The sequence below is a fragment of the Erpetoichthys calabaricus genome, chromosome 2 (genome assembly GCF_900747795.2).
Source record: "Erpetoichthys calabaricus chromosome 2, fErpCal1.3, whole genome shotgun sequence".
Lineage (NCBI taxonomy): Eukaryota > Metazoa > Chordata > Cladistia > Polypteriformes > Polypteridae > Erpetoichthys > Erpetoichthys calabaricus.
The window spans coordinates 288,122,767-288,136,956 of record NC_041395.2 but is presented as its reverse complement, the minus strand read 5'-3'; positions in this window follow the sequence as shown (position 1 = coordinate 288,136,956).

Genomic DNA, 14,190 nt, shown 5'->3' with positions numbered 1-14,190 from the left:
AGCACAGAAATGAGACATAAGACATAAAAGACCATGGAATATAAGTAACTACAGTCAGAGATTAATTAGTAAAGATGCCAGGAGCAATTTAATCAGTATTCAAATCAAATATGCCTGATGACTGAGCAATATTGTTTTCAGAAAGGTTCAGAAGTCCCTGTTTAATGTATTCATTAAGAAAGTGGCAAGGTGAATTGCATCTGATAATGTCTAAGCAGTTTTACAATGTGAGTCTGCTGCCCAAAACTAATAAAAGGAACAATGAGCTGCGAGCTGATGAAGATTTTAGGCCTGCATTAACTTTTGGCATTCATCCTGGAACACAGCACTTGTTTTGTTTGCACAAGACGTAGTCAAATAGAGACAGGTCACCATGTTTCTACTATCTAACCACCAGTTAAATGTCTAGAAGTCCACATAAGGCCAAAGGACAATGTAAGGGTGGTAAGAGGAAAGCAGGAAAGATGCACCAAATTAAGGCAAGAGCCATCCTTTATAAAAGAATGAAAAAGAATATTGGATCTTCATTTCACATTTACAGCACAGTAAAGGTATCTGCTTGAATTTCTTCAGAACACCCTGAAACACACCAATCAGCCCCAACGCTAAAAACCCTGACGGGTGAAGTGAATAACATTGATTATCTTGTTACAATGGCACTGGGCAAAGGGTGGGATATATTAGGCAGCAAATGAACTGTCAGGTTTTCAAGGTGATGTGTTGGAAGCAGAAAAAATGAGCAATGTAAGGATCTGAGTGACTTTGACAAGGGCCATATGATGATGGCTAGACAATTGGGTCAAAGCATCTGAAAAACAGCAGGTCTTGTGGGGAGTGTTCCCCACATGCAGTGGTCAGTACCTACCAAAAGTGCTCCACGGAAAAACAACCAATGAACTGGCGACAGGATCATGGGTGCCCAAGGCTCAATGATGTGCTTGGGGTATGAAGGCTATGAAGGGTATGAAGACAGCAGCCTGTCTGGTCCGATCTCACAGAAGAGCTACTGTAGGACAAATTGCAGAAAAACATAATGCTGACCATAAGGGAAAAGTGTCAGAATGCACAGTGCATGGTGAACACCTACAAATACTTGGGGGCCCACATCAATGACAGGCTGGACTAGGTTCATAACACACAAGAACTATATAAGAAAGATTCATATAATTCTCAGCAGTTTCTTTAGAGGAGAGTGAACTAGTCAAGGCAGTGGATTTAAAAGAAACTGTTTCTAAGTTTGCAACAATGAAGTGAAGAAAAAAGCAATTCTGAATTTCAGTAATTTGTATTTTTAATGTTGTAAAGAACTTGAATTACACATATTATTATAATTTGCTTTTAAAAACTGCTATTTTCTTTTTATAATGAAACTACCTTCAAGCAATTAACCTATTTATTTTTATGTTGCATTATTATATTTGTGTCTAAACATTTTGTAAATAAAACATACTCAGTTCTAAACTCCTTCTGTTTTCCAAACCCAGTGTCCAGAGCAGGGTGACAGAGAAGCTGGAGTCTATCCCAGTAAACATCAAGCACATGACAGGAACATCCCCTGGACAGGGTATCAGCCAATCGCAGGATTAACTCCTGCCAGGACTAATTTATCATCACCAATCCAGCTGACATGCACCCTTTTGAATAGAAACCAGAACGCCTGGAGGAAACCCATGCACACACAGGCAGAACTTGCTGACCTTACACTGGGGTTACCTGGGACTCGAACCCTGGTCTCTTCACTGTAAGGTAACAGTGCTACCACTGTGCCATTCGTAGTTCTCAAAGACTGAGTGAAATTTGTATTCATTTACCTAACATCTGTAGTAAACTGCTAGTTTTCTTTGACATATTTTACCCAGAATTATGAAATTAATTAAAAGGAGTACATACCTATAGTCCACATAGAATGCATACTTGAAAGTGTATATATCAATCAGTTCATAATCAATTTAAATTACCATATTACAAACAAAATGTTATATACTGTAGGTAATACTATATCAAAGGGTAAAATAACAATAGTCATTCACAAAACCCTTACATCATAGAAACCGTCCATGATGTTCAAGATAGCAAAAAAGCTGGAATACAATATATAGATTTCCAAATGATAAAGTTAACAATTCTTATGGTGTTTTTCCCTAATACTACAGTTCTATGCAATATGACCTGCAAGCAAAAACGTTCAGCAAGAGTCTTGTAAGAAGCACATGATGTTACTGTAAAGCCTTGATGACAGCAGCTAGCCAAAAAAGCAGTTAATTGTTATTAGGAGACAAAAGAGTTCACAAATGGGCTGGGGGTTGTGAAACAGGAGATCAGAAAGGAGCCCAGCGTCTAAGCCTGAACACAAAGCAAAAGGCACAGGTGAAATTAAGATAAAAATGTCAGATCAAGAGGTCCCAAACAGAATTCTTTTTATGTCAATACCCCAAAACTAGGATAATTGACTATAAGTGACGTCACACAGTACAACATGGCTCATGTGATGGCAGCCAGAATCACAACACAAAATGGCAGATGATGATAAAACAATTCCCAACCTCATCAATAACATAAAACAACAATAAATTTGTGACAGTATAAGAGTGATAGAGAATTTAATTTGTTTTTATCTAAGCTACGTGTTTCATTTCTATATCTATATAAGGACTGAAAATTTCAGAATTATGATCAAGAATTCTTGATCTGGATAATACTGTAAGCACGTGCTGTAGAACTCTGCTGAGTAACCTCAGAAGTAGATAGTGTGCTACAAAGGGCAATGTCTGACATTAAACTGCCAGGTTGTTAAAAAAAGAGGTCAATCAATCCAAGGGGTATGCTTGGTTTATAGTTTTTGTGATGCCACTCTAAGGTTAGCTGCTTACTTTCCTTTTAAAAAGCATTCAACTTTTAGCCAAGAGTAAAGATGCCACATGTGTCTCTGCTTACAGTTTCAGAGATGGGAGATATAAAGATTCAGTCCTTCCTACAGGCCATTCGCTGAAGGGGGCACCAATTCTTTTAGCTTGAAGGTCCTCTTAAAATAAAAAAAGTGATGCATGACCCTCACAGCACAAGACCAGACCCAACATTCCACTTGTATGGAGTAGTCATCCATACTGCAATCAGAGCTTTGAATGGTCTCACAGGGAATTCCCTTAGAGTCAATTGTGCAGAAGCATTTATGTGGACTCACAATAAGGCAGGCCCTCATAAATATCTCTGCACAATTGACTCTAAGCAATCCCCTGTGAGATCATCCAAATCTATGATTGCAGTACAGATGACCACAATAAGCTCTGGACCTACGTAAAAAGAAATGAGCATACCACAACATCTGACTGAAAGCATAAGATCATTCTATCAAGATCAAGAACCTACAGCCCAAATGCCATACGGAGACACGAATTTGGTTCAAGATCAGAAAGGACACATGACAAGGATGTACCCTGTCACCATCAGCTTTGAACATGTACACAGAAGTTGTTCTTGAGGTGAGCAGGCCTGGATGAGCCCAACATTGGCATGAAAATAGGTGGCAGAAACATCAACAACCTCTGATATGATGACAATACCACCCTGCTGGCCATAAACAAAAAGGATCTTAAATATCTGATTATGAAAGTTAAAAGAGAAAGTGAGAAGTTGGGAATACACCTGAACATCAAGAAGATGAATATCATGATGAATATCATGACAACAACAACAAAACATTAATACAACATCAAGACCAATAATGTAGTTTAAGATTTGATATTTCTTTGCTCCAAAATTGTTCATGATGGTAACTGCATCTCTGAAATTAAGAGACTGGTGACATATGGCTGTGAAACCTAATCGCTAAGAAAGGCAGACAGACAAAAATTGATGGATTTGAACTGTGGTTCTGGAGTGAACTATTATGCACTCCATGGGCAACCAGAATAACGAACCAAGTAGTCCTGGATCTGATCAAACTGTAAATCTCACAGGAGGCCAAAATAACAACGCAAAAACTCCCCTACTTTGGCCATATGAGAAGTGTCATGCTTAGAATAGTCTGTGGCCACTCATGGCTAGAAATTATCAATAAAGATACTGGACGGAACATAGGAGAACTGAAAGAAGCCATGAGAGATCAGAAGGCATGGAGAGCATTGATCCATAGAGTGTGTCTGAGAATTGCAGCTGATTGAACAGCTAGAGAGAGAGATTTATGAGGGACAAAGAGCAGGGCTATCCTCTTTTTCATTGAAAATAAAAAGTAAACTAGCAATTTAGTCTGTTTGATGGAGTGAGTAAAGGGTCTATGGCAATGTGCGTGTTTTTAGTTAAAACAGTGCATTCAGGCTCGGTAGGGGTGTAGGCATGAGCGGTAACATAGCTGAGTGGCCCCAGGGTGCTGATGAGGAGACTGGCTGGATATGCATCCATGTGCAAATGTGCATAATTCAGCCAGTTTCTTCATTAACACTCTGAGGATCATAATCAAGCCACCTATACCCACAAGGTATAAAAAAGTCTGAAAGAAAAGAAAGAAACACTGGATGTTAAACTGGAAGGAAAGAATAAGAAAAGAAGAGGTAGGACCATGGCAGAGCGGGTGCTGTAGTGAGGATGCAAGTGGTCGGGAAATGACCTCGGGTGGAATAGGCGGATTATAGTCACAAGACATGGTCAGTCCTGCCGAGCACTCAAGGAGCATAGGTGACCTAAAGCCCTAAGTGAATCCTGCAGAATGCCAAGGGACAGTGGTGGGAGAAGGACACGGGGCTCACAAGGTTCCCTACTGAATGCTGTGAGTTGGGGGTGGAGACATAAGCCAGACTGAGGCATGACTGCACTTGCCAGTGGACATTACTCCTTGGAGACCTTAACGGGTAAGCGGAGGAGATGTTAGTTTGAATAAATGCACTGCAGTTCATGACGTTTATTGAGGACAAGCCCTGATATTTGTTTCAACCTTGGCTTTTAGTCTATTTATTGAATGTTAACCTCCACAGAACACTGTTTTTATCAAGCAGTATTCATTTATTAATGCATGTGTGTAATAAGAGTATAAGTTTAATATGTCACTGTACTCCGTGGAAATATATCTTATAAATCTGCCCCTTTCTACTCACATACACAGTTGACACAGAGCCAGATTTAGTACAGGGGTCACCATATAGAACTGCTAGGCAAGCATTATAAGACAAAGACAGACAGACACAACTGGGAAACGGGCAGTCAGACTGAGGACCATTGTATATGATTTTTGTGTGTCAAAGTCAACATGAAACTGTATCCTCTTTTGCCTTATTTGGAATTGCATGATTCACCTAAGTGGGGGCCTGCAAGTGAAGAAAGAGTATAAAGCCTTGGAACATTGCCGGGCACACCTATGAAGCCGATGGTCAGATGGAAGATAACATCAGCCGATCCTGAAAATCCTTCCACTGCAACGGTGAAAATGGCAGACTCTACACATTGGTCCCCCACTCCCGAACTGGGTTTTTGCCATTGGTTTCCTTAGTCTGTTATGCAGCGTAAGCCAACATTAAACAAAGCTAAGTTATTTCTCCTATGTGATTTCTTACCGCTGTATCACTAAGGGAGGAGTATCGCCTTTTTATATTATATCTATATAGATTCGGGTTATGTGACATGCCGTAATTATAAAAGAACTCATTCCCAGGGAGCTAACGCTCCCTGTAGGATACAGTGTGTTATTGTCCATATTGCCCAGTTCATTGTCAATTTATGTCTATTGATGTCCCGAGTTCAAGGACGAAGATGCCAGCTGCAGGCAACTGGGGCATCCCAGTCAATTGCCAGTATGTGCTGTAGTTGAAAATAAAAATGCACATAATTTCGTTCTATTACTAGGTAGATATTAAACAATACAACCCATTGACAAAGTGTCATTAGGCTGTACAATTGAAAGGCAATGTGGGCATCCCCCTTTTTGCTAGGCTTTTAATGGCACACAAGGCCTGTTAAAACAGCAGATTTAATGGGAGTGACAGAACTTCAGCTGCACCCCTACCTGCATTCCTGAGTGAATGGCTGAACTGCACCTCGTACCAATACTTTGGTCAGCCGTGTACTTCATCTGATAACAAAGGTGTAAATGACAGTTGAGCTGACACCTCTGCAGAGACTCCTTCAGACAAAAAGGCACTCATTTTAGGCTTGTAACTGCAAACTGAACTCTGGCTGGACATGATAGGCAAAATAATATGCCTATAAGCAGGCACTGGATCTGTAACTGAAAGTGCTCTTGCTTCAGTCACCTGAGGCTACGTCTTCCTTCAGAATTAGATGAACTAAACTGATCTGTCTTATTTGTGGAGTTGAAAGCTGACAATCTTTCTCTTTGAAGTGAGATACCACTCCAGTGACTGTGGAGCAAAAAGCATCCAAACTTTCTTTGGCCCAGAACCACCTCTCCATTGAATCTTGGAGGTCCACTGTGCCAAATCAAGATCTGTAACATTGACTTAGCCCAGTCTGAGAAGACTGAGAAGCAGTATTACTTCAAGAAGGGTTCAGTGCCAACACTCTTTTGTCAGGGAGAGTAAAGGTTTATACATCTACTTTGTGCCTACGTCGTAGGCTATGCTGGAGAAAGCAGTTTATACTTCGGTGTTGCGCTGCACTGCAGACACATGCCTGAACTCTAGTTGGCAGTATTTGTAACATGCAAGAAAAGCGATTGATCCATTAAAATGCAGGCATTTTTTGCCTTCCAGGATCACACCTCCTCCTACTACACATTTTCTTCCATAAGTGAATGTATTTGTCCCTCACATTTTTCCACTTTTTCATACATTCACCAGCTTCCGAACCAACATTAACCGATATTTCGTGCCACACTAGTGTCCCAGTGCCACTGGCAGCCATGCACACCCAAGCCATCACACTGCCTCCACCGTGTTTTACAGATGATGTGGTATGCTTTGGATAATGAGCTGTTCCACGCCTTCTCCATACTTTTTTCTTGCCATCATTCTGGTAGAGGATGATCTTGGTTTCATCTGTCCAAAGAATGTTTTTCCAGAACTGTGCTGGCTTTTTTAGATGTTCTTTAGCAAAGTCCAATCTAGCCTTTCTATTCTTGAGGCTTATGAGTGGCTTGCACCTTGCAGTGCACGCTCTGTATTTACTTTCATGCAGTCTTCTCTTTATGGTAGACTTGGATATCGATACGCCTACCCCCTGGAGAGTGTTGTTCACTTGGTTGGCTGTTGTGAAGGGGTTTCTCTTCACCATGGAAATGATTCTGCGATCATACACCACTGTTGTCTTCCGTGGATGTCCAGGTCTTTTTGCGTTGCTGAGTTCACCAGTGCTTGCTTTCTTTCTCAGGATGTACCAAACTGTAGATTTTGCCACTTGTAATATTGTAGCAATTTCTCAGATGGGTTTTTTCTGTTTTCGCAGCTTAAGGATGGCTTCTTTCACCTACATAGAGAGCTCCTTTGACCGCATGTTGTCTGTTCACAGCAAAATCTTCCACATGCAAGCACCACACCTCAAATCAATTCCAGGCCTTTTATCTGCTTAATTGATAATGACATAACGACGGACTTGCACACACCTGCCCATGAAATAGCCTTTGAGTCAATTGTCCAATTACTTTTGAGCCCCTGAAATGAAGGGATTGTGTTAAAAAAATGCTTTAGTTGCCTCACATTTTTATGCAATTTTTTTGTTCACCCCACTGAATTAAAGCTGAAAGTCTGCACTTCAACTGCATCTGAGTTGTTTCATTTAAAATTAATTGTGGTAATGTACAGAACCAAAATTAGAAAAAAGTTGTCTCTGTCCAAATATTTATGGACCTAACTGTAAGTTTAATGGCCGGAATTCCCTCCTACACAGTAAGGTTAAGGTAAATGAATTACTTAATTAGCGGTTGGGATTGCCAAAGGCAAAACTGATAATTAACTGATTGAGTAACATCAATCCATCAGTACTTCTTCTCACAACCTACAGAGAGTACTTTATTGCACTGACCAGTGCTATTGTGGTCATTTGTAACAGCAAATTTTAACAAAACAATTTAAAGAGCAAGATCAAACTGTTTAATATACAATACAATACAATACAATACAATTTATTTTTGTATAGCACAAAATCACACAAGAAGTGCTGCAATGGGCTTTAAAAGGCTCTGTCTCTTGACAGCCCCCCAGCCTTGACTCTCTAAGAAGACAAGGAAAAACTCCTAAAAAACCCTTGTAGAGAAAAAATGGAAGAATCCTTGGGAAAGGCAGTTCAAAGAGAGACCCCTTTCCAGGTAGGTTGGGCGTGCAGTGGGTGTCAAAAAGAAGGGGGTCAATACAATACAATGCAGTACACAGAACAGAACAAATCCTCAATTCAGTATAAAAATAAAAACTTTACAAGTACGGAGCAGAATTTAACAGTAGATGATATCCCATAATATGACTTGAATTTGTTTAGAGTCCTGGAGACCTCAGCCATCAAGCTGCCTCCCCCATTTGGCCATTCCACAGCTGAAACAGCGCTGGGCCAGCCAATCCGATGAAAGGACCCCTCTACCCCACGATTCCTGTGATCCTCCATCAGGGATGACTTTACCTTAGGCAGGCAAAACAACTTGGCAGGTGGGCTGTGGCACCAAGTGCCACATTTGAGTACCGAGAAGAGAAACAGAATAGGTGAGGGTTAGTAACAAATTACAACTATCATGTTACTTATGTTTTAGTGCTAATGACTAAAAACAGAGATGCAGTCTGTACAGTTAATCAGCTCTAGTCAGGATATGCTAAACTCAAGTAGTGAGTCAGGATTTATAAGCTGAGACTGAAGGAGCATCTCTTATAGTAGCAGGCAGACCATTCCCACTGTTATTTTATTAATCCTTGGAATCATAAGCAGACCGGCATCTTGAGATCTTAATGTACGCTCTGGTTTGTAAGTCATGATAAGTTCAGATAAGTAAGCTGGACCTTGGCTATTCAAAGCTTTATATGTTAAAAGGAGGATTTTGAAATCTGCCCTAAACTTAACCGGGAGCCAGTGTAAGGATTTAAATACTGGAGTTATATGTTCGTACTTTCTTGTTCTTGTAATAAATCTTGCAACAGCATTTTGGATTAACTGGAGGCTATATAAAGAACAGTTTGAGCAGCCAGTGAACACCGCATTGCATTAGTCAATCCTACTAGAAATAAATGCATGAACTAATTTCTCAGAATCCTGTTTATTTAGAAAGCACCTTAATTTCCCAACATTTTTAAGATGGAAGAAACATGATTTGGACAACTTTGTAATATGCGCTTTAAATGACATGCTAGAGTCAAAGATAACTCCTCGGGCTGATTCAGTAAAAGTAATGGTGATTCCAACTGAGTTAAATGATGACAAAATATTGTTGTGATCAGTGTCATTCCATTAATATATCAAGGGTGATCAAAATTTGGGATGCTGAATGTGAATGGGATATTTTACTGTGCTGAGGTTGTAAGAGGGAAAAAAGATGAGCTACTGCAGGGGTTGTAAACCTATGGTGGAACAATTTTCAATGGCACTCTTAATGAATTGAAATATAATAATTATATTTTAATTACAGCGCACGTGTTTGCGCCCTCACCTATGTTTTGTGTATGCGATTCACATGTAAAAGGAAACCATACGTTCAGTGCAGGCCTTGGTACATTAAAATAAACCTCTTGTTGTTATATTTAATTACAGCGCATGCGTTCATGCTTTGCGTCCCCACCTACGTTTTGCGAATGTGACTCACAAATAAAGGGAAATCATGTGTTCAGTGCAGGCTGTGGTATGTTAAAACAAAACCTCTTGTTATTATTAAGTAATCCACTGCCCTACAATAACTCATAAAAGACGAAAAACTTGATGTTCGCTCTTTTCAAGACTCTTGGATGAATGAATATGAATTTGTACAAACAAAAGTGCGTTATGCTGTGAAAGTGTCATGTGTTGTACGTCAAGTGTATACAAAGACATTATCAAACTAAACATTAATCCACGTTTAAAAACTCTGATGAGAAAAGTGAAGCTATAAGAGAAGTTGTCTAACACCTGAACATTCAGAAGCCTGTGTGAAGCTAAAAGTGACCAATTACACACCTGATATTAGAATTCTTGATAACTTTTTCTTATTCAAACTATGTATTTTGTATTGAAAAAAATTGTAATTCATAATTTGTAATACAATTTTTAATAAATGTGTTGAAAATTAAAATTTGACAAAATATTCTTTTCAAATACGATCCTATGTATTTTAAAATATTGAATGACCAATAATATATGATCCAGTTTTAATGGGCTTCAAAAGTATATAATATATACTTTTGAAGCCCATTACAACCCAACCAATTTCGATACCATATATAACAAAATTATATAGAATTATGTCGGCAAACCGGAATAACATTGTAACATAGGTTCGGCACGATGCCACTGAAAGGTTGCCGACCCCTGAGCTACTGTGTTCTAAATTTTGAAAATTACAACATTCACGTTTTACTGGCTTATGTTGTATTATGCTGTAAGTCAACAAGAATACCAAACACTGCAAACACATCTCTCGTGCAATCAATGAATTTCTAAATTTGAAAACAACATGTCTTCAAAGATATATTTGTTGCCCAGTCAACATGTATCAGGACCAGTCCCCATCATCATCATATACCAATCTCAAACAATTCTGCAGCATTCTGTTCTTGTAGGACATCTCTCGAGATTGTGAGTTAGGATATGAGTCGGTGAGCACGATAACTCACAAACGAATCTCTCAATCCAAATGAAACTTGTCACATTTATTAGCATTGTAAAAGATTAGAAGCTTATTGATTTTGAGGAAAATGGCTTTAGTAGATTATACTGTACAAAGTTCTTTGTACATTAGCTTGCAGTATTTCACATCTAAAATTTCCCTTTATATAGAGAAACTCATGCTCTGGACGCACAGAATTATTCTTCTGTATAAACTTATTCCAATAAAGACAACGTAGTGTATATAGTAAAATTTTAAACTGCTCACAATTGACTATTTAAATCCCCTATTACCACTATAAGTGGTTCAGGGTCTGTTTGTAGTCCAAAGGACAGAACTGCCCTCATCTCTCCCAATGTTCTTTTCTGTTCCTCTTAGCAGCCTTTACTTATTCCCTCTTCATTACACAAACAGTTTGCATGTTGTGTAATTATACACACAACCGTGCACTCACACGTACATCATCCAACACTTTGCACTGGTAGAAACTCTAAAAAGCATAAAATAAAGATTAGTTGATTGATTGACAAAGCCTTTTTGAATAACGGTTAAAGCTGACCAAAACCGATGTTTTCAAACATTAGAGTCCTAATCTTTCAGCTTTTGCTGATAAGGTCTTCCAGAAATGTCACAGTTGCCTGGGTGACAGAATTGAGCAGCATTTCCTGGGATCGGTGGGCTCTCCAGGGCAGGGGCCAGAAAGCCTTACCTCTTATCCAGTGTTCTGCCTTGCCAGTTTTATGATCTAATAAAGCACATAGGTATAGCACATCTAATAAAGCACGTATGTATTAATTATCAGCTGTGATTTACTTGCAGCGTGAAGAGCCGACTGCAGCAATTCCAGTAATGGTGTTCATGTGCCTGTGAAGAATTAAAGGTCTTTAAATATAGATTGCTGTGGCAGGGAAAAGAAAGTTAGGAACACTTTCTTCATCTGCCAGAGACCTGAGTTTGACATGCACATAAGCCAGGCAGCGTGGCACAAGAGGCGAATGAAGAATGGCCCTGCCTGTCCCCCTGCTGAGCTGTAAATCTGCCATTATGAGTAGGAAAAGGAGCTAGCTAAATGACAGGTGATTAAAGATTTTCCCCCTTTTTTTGCTTCCTTTTTAATATCAAAATCGATTGTCAAGCTGAAGCCATTTGTGAACTATGTCATTAGTCAACTGGAAAGAGAGAAGGAGGTAAAGAAAGTAGGGCTGAGCAGATCTGACTGAAGTGTGCTTGATTCTGGCAATTTGTCACAGTCTTTGGACAAAATCCCATCAATATGGTGACTCCCCAATGCACGTTTTTCACTGTTATGGCCTTAGCTGGATCCTGATGGGGGGGGGGGGGGGGGGGGGGTTTAAGAAACCTACTTATAGATGAAATGGACTGCTATATGGCAATGTTCGCAACTTCACATCAATTCTGGTTGATGCTGAACTGCAGAACTGAAGAACAAACTTCTGGTCAGTCCAGCCTTGAAAATATCGTATTTTTTTCTTCTCTCGAGTTATTTTCTGAAATTCTCAGGAATGTAACACAGTGTTAATATACAGTCTTCATGAATTTAAGTCCAGAAAACCTTTGCCAGGGTTAAAGCAGTGCCTAGTGCTGCTGCGTCAGCAGATCGAGTGTCCTGGGTACAAAGGACTGAGTTAGTTTTGAATATTTACTCTTTAGCATCCCGAATCCTCCAGCCTTTCATTCTTTACTATATCTTTCAAATTTTATTACAGTAAATATCAAGACTTAATTGATTAAAGAATAAATATCACAATTCACTGAAAAAATAACTAGGATCTACTAGAATTATGACCCTTATTTCCATTTATTTGAAACAAACCACATTACCTTTCAAAAACATCTAATAGAATAAATTTAAAAATATTTGATATCTCTTGCCTTACATCTGCCATAGAGGTAATCTTCTTGGTCAAGTAGACTTAGGGGTAAAAGCTCCAAAAAATTCCAAAAAGTTAACAAAAGATCTCACAAGGAGGATGAACTGTTAAAAACTTCCAACATATAAAGGGCAGAAACAAGGAATCTGTATAAACGAAAAAGAATTTAACATAGTAAAGAAAAATATAAGAATAAGCTCAAAAGAGCAAAACAGGCAAAAGGTATTGCCAGAAGGCAAACCTGAAGCAAACAAAGCCAATATGACAACACCAAAACAAAATTCCTGGTCCAGAGCAAAAAGGTCAGAAAAATCCAAAACACATATGAAAAGATGGCACTACTTACAAAAGACCTCCACACAACATAAGCATAATGGCTCCCTGCTGAGTGCTCTTTGACCTTATAAAGGCCAAAGGAGGACTCAGCAGATGATGAGGTCATGGTGGTCCAGCCTGTTTTGGCTCCACCCACAAATTACATGGCACATAAGGACATTTAAATACATAGTACATAACTACTAAAATAACAGACATAACATAAAAAGATGACAAATAATAATTTATAATTACCAAAAGCAAAAATAAAACACAAAAATATACATTAACTTCCAACAAAACTGACCAATCAGATTGCTCAGAGAAACCTGACATACAGACAGACCTTAGCATTTTATACACTCTTAAAAATAAAGGTGCCAGAGCGGTTCTTCAGTGCGATGCTGATGGGGAATCATTTCTGGTTCCCAAAAGACTCATCCAAATGAAGGTTCTAGAAAGAACCATTTATTTATTTAGGTCTGTAACAGGCTCCACTCAGTAAATAGCCATGAAGGTAACAGGTTTGTGAAATTCCAGTGACTCATGATTTTAAAAGGATCCTTGCTGCATTCAATAATACAGGTAAAGTTGGATTTTCTTAATCTGTTAGTGTCTTACTAGGTAGCCTACCACACATGAAAGTTTTCTCTTTTTTTGGTTTCTACGTATTAGGAAGTTTTTCACAGCACAAAGTACCAACTTCATTTGCAAAGAACCCTTCGCAGAATGAAATGGTGCTTTGGCAAGCACTTGTTCTACAAAAAACTGCACAACCCAGTAAAGAACCATAAAATAACACTAAAGAATCATTAGTTTTAACAGTGTATAGTGGTTTACATCTATATATATATATAAAGGAGAGTTGGGATCCGAGAGACTGTGTTTGTGTGTTTGTGGAGGGATGGAGAGTTAAGGCGGGTGTTGGAGTCACGTGATCATCTCCCCTCCCATTCACCTCATTTCATTCACTTCATTTCGCTCAGAGCTGAGCTCCGCAGCTGACGCTGTCTTGCCGTTCTTTTCCCTTAGTGTTTAGTCCTTTCTCCTTTTCTGATTTACTGTTTAGTACACGCGCTACTTACTGAATAGTATTTTTTCCTTTAGTGTTTCTACTTAGTGTTTAGTAGACGCGGTGTGCGAAAGGAGGGTTGGGATCCGAGAGACTGTCTTTGTGTGTTTGTGGAGGGATGGAGTGTTAAGGAGGGTGGGGGAGTCACGTGATCATCTCCCCTCCCATTCACCTCATTTCATTCAGTTCATTTC